Source organism: Helianthus annuus, chromosome 10 (genome assembly GCF_002127325.2).
Source record: "Helianthus annuus cultivar XRQ/B chromosome 10, HanXRQr2.0-SUNRISE, whole genome shotgun sequence".
Taxonomy (NCBI): domain Eukaryota; kingdom Viridiplantae; phylum Streptophyta; class Magnoliopsida; order Asterales; family Asteraceae; genus Helianthus; species Helianthus annuus.
Window position 1 is genome coordinate 177,111,711 of NC_035442.2, and position 11,575 is coordinate 177,123,285.

General features: G+C 33.8%; 1 long non-coding RNA gene across 1 annotated transcript; it reads right to left on the reverse strand.

Moving 5' to 3' along the window:
• Nucleotides 1–1,813: 1,813 nt before the first annotated feature.
• On the reverse strand, nucleotides 1,814–10,917 carry LOC110923367. The gene is made up of 3 exons (XR_002584022.2): nucleotides 10,575–10,917; nucleotides 4,672–8,856; nucleotides 1,814–2,953 (listed from the first exon to the last, which is right to left on the reverse strand). It is a non-coding gene; the product is annotated as an uncharacterized LOC110923367 (long non-coding RNA).
• Nucleotides 10,918–11,575: the final 658 nt, after the last annotated feature.

Sequence of the window (11,575 nt, forward strand, 5' to 3'; positions counted from 1 at the left end):
TGTATGTATGTATGTATGTATGTATGTATGTATGTATGTATGTATGTATGTATGTATGTATGTATGTATGTATGTATGTATGTATGTATGTATGTATGTATGTATGTATGTATGTATGTATGTATGTATGTATGTATGTATGTATGTATGTATGTATGTATGTATGTATGTATGTATGTATGTATGTATGTATGTATGTATGTATGTATGTATGTATGTGTGTGTGTGTGTGTGTGTGTGTGTGTGTGTGTGTGTGTGTGTGTGTGTGTGTGTATGTATGTATGTATGTATGTATGTATGTATGTATGTATGTATGTATGTATGTATGTATGTATGTATGTATGTATGTATGTATGTATGTATGTATGTATGTATGTATGTATGTATGTATGTATGTATGTATGTATGTATGTATGTATGTATGTATGTATGTATGTATGTATGTATGTATGTATGTATGTATGTATGTATGTATGTATGTATGTATGTATGTATGTATGTATGTATGTATGTATGTATGTATGTATGTATGTATGTATGTATGTATGTATGTATGTATGTATGTATGTATGTATGTATGTATGTATGTGTGTGTGTGTGTGTGAGTATGTATGTATGTATGTATGTATGTATGTATGTATGTATGTATGTATGTATGTATGTATGTATGTATGTATGTATGTATGTATGTATGTGTGTGTATGTATGTATGTATGTATGTATGTGTGTATGTGTGTGTGTATGTATGTGTGTATGTCTGTATGTATGTATGTATGTATGTATGTATGTATGTATGTATGTATGTATGTATGTATGTATGTATGTATGTATGTATGTATGTATGTATGTATGTATGTATGTATGTATGTATGTATGTATGTATGTATGTATGTATGTATGTATGTATGTATGTATGTATGTATGTATGTATGTATGTATGTATGTATGTATGTATGTATGTATGTATGTATGTATGTATGTATGTATGTATGTATGTATGTATGTATGTATGTATGTATGTATGTATGTATGTATGTATGTATGTATGTATGTATGTATGTATGTATGTATGTATGTATGTATGTATGTATGTATGTATGTATGTATGTATGTATGTATGTATGTATGTGTCATAAAAAAACACACATTTATCTTATGTAAATTGTATAATTTTAATTAGTTACAGTCGTTTTATTAGTTTTTAGATTATATTTCAGGCGATCGTATATTTGTAGGTCATGGTACGGATAAATAATTATAAACAAGCTTAAACTAATCAATAAATGAAGAACCGTGAGTTTGGAATAAATAAAGCTGAAAGATAAAGGGTTGAATTGCAATTAAAGGGAAGATATTTAAAAATAACTCTTAAAAGACGAGGGGCCAAAATGTAAAAAAACTGAAACTTGTTTTCCGTATTGGTTTTCCATATACGAATGGTAAGTCTTGTATTCATGTTGCGGATAACTTTGAGCCACATAAGATGGATCCGCCTTATATATAAAACATGGTTCAAATCAGGCAACACGGGACGCACACCCCATCATCACAACGAAGCACGAACACAACCTCCTCCTCACCTCGATCAACGCCGGATAACCAAACGCTTTCAGAGACGTATAATGTTACGCCCAAATTACACATTCCAAAATGTAATATTATCATACTATTATTTAACAAAATTCGGGCATGACCCGTTCGTAATAAGAACAATTCCCTGTAAGACTAACGCGTAATAACTTAAAATACGACGCAGCGGAAAACAAGAGCCCAAAAATTTCGTTCTTTAATAGACATATCAAACACATGAAAGTTCAAATGCGAAATGCCATATATTCATTAAAACGGATTTATAACGTTTTATAACATTAATACTTCAAAACCTATATGAGTTACACTATGTGACCATTCTACCCCGTACAATCCTTGCTCTCAACTCGAACTAAGTCCGCTTCACTTCAATAAAAGTAGAGAAAACCCAAGCGATACCTGTGGACACCACGTACAACCAAACCATTAGTTATTAACATACCATTCAACATTAAACTATATAATAAAATTTCGTAGAGCATTCTATAAAGTAGTCGTGGAATTGTCCAAGCGCTTTCTTAAATACTCTTATCCAAATCCAGCTCCATTTCTTCATGAAGCCAACGACCCCATACCTACATTACATTCCAACTCAACGCACATCATTAGTATCCATAAATACTCGAACCCTTTGATACGTTCATGCATATGTCTTAAGCATTGAACATTCATTCACACATACATTCACACCTACGAACTTATTATCATACATACATACATATATATATATATATACACTTATATATATATGTGCGTACCTTCATTCATGCCAATGTTCCTTCCTTCGCACAATCAATTAATCACGAATATATACACAAGCTTCTTTTACATGTAGGTTTATGCCGGAATGTCACATTCAAAACTTTACATAGTATAGACAATCTACGATTCAACCCACGTGGCCTTTGGATTCCTATACACATATACTTATAAAATTTCCTACACTAAAACGAAACAATCCGTTCATTCATTGACCGACAACCGAATCATATAAAACTTGTACCTAATGGTCCGGGAAATGTTCCCCTTACATAATGACTAAAATTCTTACCCAAGGTCTTAACCATAACGAATTTCATTTCATTACGCAACATATGCACATAAAATTCGACCCGTTTAAACCCACCAATTTACTTTCGGCTTAAATACAACCTTCTTCAATAATGAGGCATTATTGGCTTTGTACTTCTGATTATTACATGTTCTTTCATGATGTTTCGTAAACATAAGTATTAAAATCTATTAAACCTACTAAAAAGTGAATCGAAATTCACTTACCTCGAGTACTCCAATACGTGTATTTGTCATCTTGCCTTATCTTGACCCGTTATCCTCCTATGCTTGACCTCTCCTTGACACGTTCCTATTATCTCATTCCATTACATCCATTCAATAGTTAGTATACATAATCATACGCATCACTAATCACACTTCTATTCACGTGTCAATCGCTTAACGAGTTCAACATGTATCATAATACTACAATGCTAATCAATCTAACAATTTATCATTCCATCATCACAACAGTCATACATGAGCTTCTAGCATGCATAATTATGTATTTACATCATGTTCGTTATTCTTTCAAAATTCCATACTTAGAATGATAACCTTTTCTAAGTTAGGCAACTTGCTTCATATGTTAAACATTTCATACCATTCTACTATTTTCTATCAACAACCCGTTTCGACCCGTTGGTGCAATTATATGCATAAACTAGTTGGTAAGTGTTTTAGACACTTAAAACAATCAAATAACTTACTAATAATTTATTAAAATCAGTAGTTCATGATTCATACAAGTGTGCATAACAATACAACTATTTTTACTAAATGTTTATACTAAAATTTGTGCAGCAACTTTCTGCGCAGCAGCTGTTCACGGCACATTTTAACCCATTTATCTTCTGATTCAGTTCTTCATGTTCAAATATGATATGATCTACACTCAGAGATCTTTCTAAGCATATAAAGATCGTAACAATCGGACATTCCTATGATTTTATATGATTTTTACAAAATCAGCACAGAAGCTGAAATGCTTCCAAACAGCTTGCTGTCAAAACGAATTTACTAACTTTTCATGCTATTTTGACCCACTAAATCTCATAACCAGCCTCTTATGACCAAATATGAAATGTAATATGCGAAACAACCTTTTCAACGATATAGCATATGCCTTAAACCGAGCTACGGTTGATTTTATACGAATTTTTCAAAACAGGTGCGCAACAATAATTACTTCCAATCAGCTTTGTAAATCTTTGGAATTATGAACTAAATCTCGACTTTAAATCATCAATTCATGTTCACAATTTATGCTAAGCATCATAAACTTGTTAAAGACCATATGATACAATAATTCTCACAAATTCTTACATAGAACATGAACCACATTGAAACTACACATGCGTGAATGTATGTGTGCATTAGCTAATGATTCAAGCATTTCATCAAACGCTTGGTGTGCATACAACATTATAAACACATTGTACAAGCTCTTAATACATGAATTCAACCAATTCACATAATCATCTTCAACCAACATACATTCATACTTCAACTTCACATAAATTTCACTAACATAAAATTATTAGATTCCACCATACAACTAGCACAAATGGGTTTCACTATAATTCTTCATTATTACATTCTATACTTTTTCCCATCCATCATTATACATAATTCATCTAAAATCGTCACTTAGGCATTTCATCATACACTTGGTGGGCGTACCGTTAATTAAGCATAGTGTACAAGTATTTATAGCATAACTCTTCTTATTCACCTTCTAATCTAACAAGAATCAATCAAGTTTATAGCTTTCTTCCATCCTACACCATCTTAACTAATTTTTCTATCTCTATTCAAGATCATAGCATACATGCAAAACATTGGGTTTATGATTTCTTCACAACAATTGGGTAATATACTTAAATCATTCAATCAATCAGAAATCAAGCAAAGATTTCGAACCATTATGAAATCCTAACCCTCTATTACATATAATTTCCACATAATTTCATGATTGGGTGTAAACCCACTTCCTACAATTCATTCAAAACAGAAAATTCGACTTACCGCTTGTTGTACAAGCTTAGATGATTGAGGTTTCGAGTTCATGCATTAGTTTGGGCTCCTATTCTCTTTCAATTCTTGAGAATTTCATGAAGTTAGGGTTTGTCTTCTCCCCCCTTTGCTCTGATCGATCCACGCCATCACACCAGGGTGTGTGTTTTTATTTTTTTCTTTTATTTATTAAACTTTCAACCTTTTAACAAGTTTAGTCCTCCTATTTACTTAGATATTTTATTTGTCATATAACCTTCCTTCTAATCAAGTTACTAACATATACATACTTAACTAGGTAAAATAATACATGACTAGACATCTTAAGTAACATAATTAATTTGCATAATTTTGGGGCGTTACAAGTCTACCCCCCTTTAAAAGAGGTTTCGTCCCCGAAACCTTTCTCATTCAAACTAGACCATTCTACTCTTACCTCTTTCAAGTTGTTCATCCACTATACTTACTACAACCTAAACGCATTTGGGATCTTGGCAAATGTTTAATTCATGTATGTACGTAATCATACACATCGTTCCTATGCCCTTATAATAAGTAAGTTACTTTCATAACTATACTTATGTTAGATTCTGCTCCAGAGCTCTTATTAGTGTCCTTCATTTCATATTGCTAGTTTCTAGCACATATCATCCCTTGCATTTCATTCATTGAATCTATTCCAATTGTATACAATTATTATTCATACAAACTTAAGTCTACGGCTTGTTTCTAATTTCCTATTTAAGCATATTACATTCATACATTTACTAATCGAAATAAATCGATTTATTTCATTCTACTCATACATCATATATGTACTTACATACTCATATATTTATACATCTACATATGTACACACATTTCCTATATTTTTCGCATACATGCATACGCTCATACATATCATCATGCATACATACGTACACATTTTCATATTCATTCGCATGATGCTTGTGCTCTTATATAAATACTTGCGTACCTACATAAACCGATATCTATACATACACATTTATACATACATAACTAGTACTTGTTCCCACACTATAAACTTACATACTTTCGCGCATACCTACTTGCATAAGTTCTACGTACATATACGGTTACATATAAACATACTTACACGCTTATCTACTTATGTACATCCCTATATGCTCATAAGAAACTTTACGAATCATCGGAATGCGTTACGGATCATTTGGAAATGCAAAATTAAGCAAAACGGAGAAGTGGGCTAGACAGCCCGTCGGCGACGGGGTGGGCACCCGTCGGCGACGGCCTCTTAAAATGCCCGTCGTCCAATTTAACCCGTAACCAGTCGGTTAGGCCGTCGGCCTCTTTCACACTTTTGGGAGCCCGTCGGCGACGGGGTGGGAACCCGTCGGCGACGGCCTCTAGAAAAGTCCCTTTACTGCAGATCCGTTTCGTCGTCCGAACGCACTAAAACGCGCGTGTCTTTTGAACCGTTTACCCGTTTAACCTCCCGTTTCTTCCTACACGCTTGTAAATTCACATTCTATCATATGAACTTAAAATCCCACATCCGCCTTAAGGAAAAATCTTAACTTACACACTATCGGCTTCAAACATATCATTCGTACCTTTTCTTTCTTACATGTGCTCTAGCAAAAACTTAAAGTTTTACCTACCTTCGGCAACAAGATTTTAAAGTTAGTCATCTCAGTTGTCGAATCATAATCACTTCATTTTAGTTCCATCCACATATGAGCTTTCTTCTTTCTTACACATTCGGCTACCCAAGTAATTGGGTTTGGCATAAACACTCTCAAAGAGAGTTAAGCATACACATTCGACTACCCAAATAATTGGGTTTGGCATAAACACTCTCAACGAGAGTTAAGCATACACATTCCACTACCCAAATAATTGGGTTTGGCATAAACACTCTCAACGAGAGTTAAGCATACACATTCCACTACCCAAATAATTGGGTTTGGCATAAACACTCTCAACGAGAGTTAAGCATACACATTCCACTACCCAAATAATTGGGTTTGGCATAAACACTCTCAACGAGAGTTAAGCATACACATTTTCCACTACCCAAATAATTGGGTTTTTCACATTTAATCATAACTTCTTCTTTCAATCCGTATAACGGATTAAGCTTCTAGCATTCACTAGAGCATTCAAAATCACCCGTTCAAAACGGATGGTAGCTTATTCTTATTCGACTTGTTCGCTAGAACCGGTTGACTCGCATAACTTTTCATAACCTTCGTTAGCATAACCAAATCCGCAATGGATTTGCTATTTCGGATTCGCTACAACATAGCGCCCACCTGCTACCCAGTTCTACCGGACATACCTGCAATAATTGCCACGGTCTCACGAACGTCATATGCTTCTTGCGTACTGGCCAGGTGCGCAATTCACACACTAGTTTCGTGCCTTCGTGTAATCATCGCCTTATGCCCGAGAAATGGGTTTCAGTTTCGTGCACATTTCTAAAACTTCCCCAAGACCACATCATTGTCTTTCGTTTAATAATTTCCCTCCCAAGGAGACCCCTTCCTTTTTCTTTTGACATCGGTACTCATACATATTAGTAATGTGTACCTGGGGTTAATTTGCCTATTTGCCCCTTTGCCCGCCTTAGCGTTCATCCCATTCTGTATTCACGGATCATCCTCTTCAAGATCTTAAGCTTACCTTGCACATAACACACTATTAGTTTCTTTCAAATACATAATCTAATACATACTTACACATTTTCGTTCCATTTCTACCTTTAGATCTTGATCGAGTCATGGATTGTACGGGTTCCTTATCACAAGAGCACACAGGTTTGAGTTCAAGTACTTATACTCTCGTACTTAATTCTCTCAAACCAGGGCTCTGATACCAACTTGTTACGCCCAAATTACACATTCCAAAATGTAATATTATCATACTATTATTTAACAAAATTCGGGCATGACCCGTTCGTAATAAGAACAATTCCCTGTAAGACTAACGCGTAATAACTTAAAATACGACGCAGCGGAAAACAAGAGCCCAAAAATTTCGTTCTTTAATAGACATATCAAACACATGAAAGTTCAAATGCGAAATGCCATATATTCATTAAAACGGATTTATAACGTTTTATAACATTAATACTTCAAAACCTATATGAGTTACACTATGTGACCATTCTACCCCGTACAATCCTTGCTCTCAACTCGAACTAAGTCCGCTTCACTTCAATAAAAGTAGAGAAAACCCAAGCGATACCTGTGGACACCACGTACAACCAAACCATTAGTTATTAACATACCATTCAACATTAAACTATATAATAAAATTTCGTAGAGCATTCTATAAAGTAGTCGTGGAATTGTCCAAGCGGTTTCTTAAATACTCTTATCCAAATCCAGCTCCATTTCTTCATGAAGCCAACGACCCCATACCTACATTACATTCCAACTCAACGCACATCATTAGTATCCATAAATACTCGAACCCTTTGATACGTTCATGCATATGTCTTAAGCATTGAACATTCATTCACACATACATTCACACCTACGAACTTATTATCATACATACATACATATATATATATATATATACACTTATATATATATGTGCGTACCTTCATTCATGCCAATGTTCCTTCCTTCGCAAAATCAATTAATCACGAATATATACACAAGCTTCTTTTACATGTAGGTTTATGCCGGAATGTCACATTCAAAACTTTACATAGTATAGACAATCTACGATTCAACCCACGTGGCCTTTGGATTCCTATACACATATACTTATAAAATTTCCTACACTAAAACGAAACAATCCGTTCATTCATTGACCGACAACCGAATCATATAAAACTTGTCCCTAATGGTCCGGGAAATGTTCCCCTTACATAATGACTAAAATTCTTACCCAAGGTCTTAACCATAACGAATTTCATTTCATTACGCAACATATGCACATAAAATTCGACCCGTTTAAACCCACCAATTTACTTTCGGCTTAAATACAACCTTCTTCAATAATGAGGCATTATTGGCTTTGTACTTCTGATTATTACATGTTCTTTCATGATGTTTCGTAAACATAAGTATTAAAATCTATTAAACCTACTAAAAAGTGAATCGAAATTCACTTACCTCGAGTACTCCAATACGTGTATTTGTCATCTTGCCTTATCTTGACCCGTTATCCTCCTATGCTTGACCTCTCCTTGACACGTTCCTATTATCTCATTCCATTACATCCATTCAATAGTTAGTATACATAATCATACGCATCACTAATCACACTTCTATTCACGTGTCAATCGCTTAACGAGTTCAACATGTATCATAATACTACAATGCTAATCAATCTAACAATTTATCATTCCATCATCACAACAGTCATACATGAGCTTCTAGCATGCATAATTATGTATTTACATCATGTTCGTTATTCTTTCAAAATTCCATACTTAGAATGATAACCTTTTCTAAGTTAGGCAACTTGCTTCATATGTTAAACATTTCATACCATTCTACTATTTTCTATCAACAACCCGTTTCGACCCGTTGGTGCAATTATATGCATAAACTAGTTGGTAAGTGTTTTAGACACTTAAAACAATCAAATAACTTACTAATAATTTATTAAAATCAGTAGTTCATGATTCATACAAGTGTGCATAACAATACAACTATTTTTACTAAATGTTTATACTAAAATTTGTGCAGCAACTTTCTGCGCAGCAGCTGTTCACGGCACATTTTAACCCATTTATCTTCTGATTCAGTTCTTCATGTTCAAATATGATATGATCTACACTCAGAGATCTTTCTAAGCATATAAAGATCGTAACAATCGGACATTCCTATGATTTTATATGATTTTTACAAAATCAGCACAGAAGCTGAAATGCTTCCAAACAGCTTGCTGTCAAAACGAATTTACTAACTTTTCATGCTGTTTTGACCCACTAAATCTCATAACCAGCCTCTTATGACCAAATATGAAATGTAATATGCGAAACAACCTTTTCAACGATATAGCATATGCCTTAAACCGAGCTACGGTTGATTTTATACGAATTTTTCAAAACAGGTGCGCAACAATAATTACTTCCAATCAGCTTTGTAAATCTTTGGAATTATGAACTAAATCTCGACTTTAAATCATCAATTCATGTTCACAATTTATGCTAAGCATCATAAACTTGTTAAAGACCATATGATACAATAATTCTCACAAATTCTTACATAGAACATGAACCACATTGAAACTACACATGCGTGAATGTATGTGTGCATTAGCTAATGATTCAAGCATTTCATCAAACGCTTGGTGTGCATACAACATTATAAACACATTGTACAAGCTCTTAATACATGAATTCAACCAATTCACATAATCATCTTCAACCAACATACATTCATACTTCAACTTCACATAAATTTCACTAACATAAAATTATTAGATTCCACCATACAACTAGCACAAATGGGTTTCACTATAATTCTTCATTATTACATTCTATACTTTTTCCCATCCATCATTATACATAATTCATCTAAAATCGTCACTTAGGCATTTCATCATACACTTGGTGGGCGTACCGTTAATTAAGCATAGTGTACAAGTATTTATAGCATAACTCTTCTTATTCACCTTCTAATCTAACAAGAATCAATCAAGTTTATAGCTTTCTTCCATCCTACACCATCTTAACTAATTTTTCTATCTCTATTCAAGATCATAGCATACATGCAAAACATTGGGTTTATGATTTCTTCACAACAATTGGGTAATATACTTAAATCATTCAATCAATCAGAAATCAAGCAAAGATTTCGAACCATTATGAAATCCTAACCCTCTATTACATATAATTTCCACATAATTTCATGATTGGGTGTAAACCCACTTCCTACAATTCATTCAAAACAGAAAATTCGACTTACCGCTTGTTGTACAAGCTTAGATGATTGAGGTTTCGAGTTCATGCATTAGTTTGGGCTCCTATTCTCTTTCAATTCTTGAGAATTTCATGAAGTTAGGGTTTGTCTTCTCCCCCCTTTGCTCTGATCGATCCACGCCATCACACCAGGGTGTGTGTTTTTATTTTTTTCTTTTATTTATTAAACTTTCAACCTTTTAACAAGTTTAGTCCTCCTATTTACTTAGATATTTTATTTGTCATATAACCTTCCTTCTAATCAAGTTACTAACATATACATACTTAACTAGGTAAAATAATACATGACTAGACATCTTAAGTAACATAATTAATTTGCATAATTTTGGGGCGTTACATATAACTTGTTCGAATCTTCGCCAAAAACATAACTAATGTCCCAAGACGACATCTTTATTCTTTATGGTTTGATTCTATGTTTTTGTTTGTGAATTTTCATCACTTTCATCATTATTTTGTGAGTTTTCAACATTTTAATGAAATAGTTCCCCTATGCTTGGATCAATAACATTTTATCGGACGATAAGTCACGTATAGGTCAATAAGCATGTATACGGGTCACCTTTTTAGACTTTACAGTCTGAACTCTCTGCATGTCAGTATTTATACCTTAAATTCCTGGCACATCGTACATGTCCCATCGCTCATAGGGCAATGAGAGACGTACAGGGTTTAATGCTTCAACTACCACATTTTTATACGCCGCTCATAGGGCAATGAGAGACATATAGATTCGTTTTTTCTGACGCATTTAATGCTTTCATACCTTATAATCCTCTCATAGCCCTATACGTTGCCTCTCGAGGGTACGTGCACCTAATTTTGGGGGATGTATCAATACCCTCACCTTTTTTTTGTAAATGGGGTTGAATACAAGTATGGGTACTATATTATTGATGGAATTTACCCTCAGTATGATGTTTTTGTGAAATCATTTTCAAGAGATGGAATCCTAGATCCTAAAAGAATAAAGTTTACAAAGTTTAG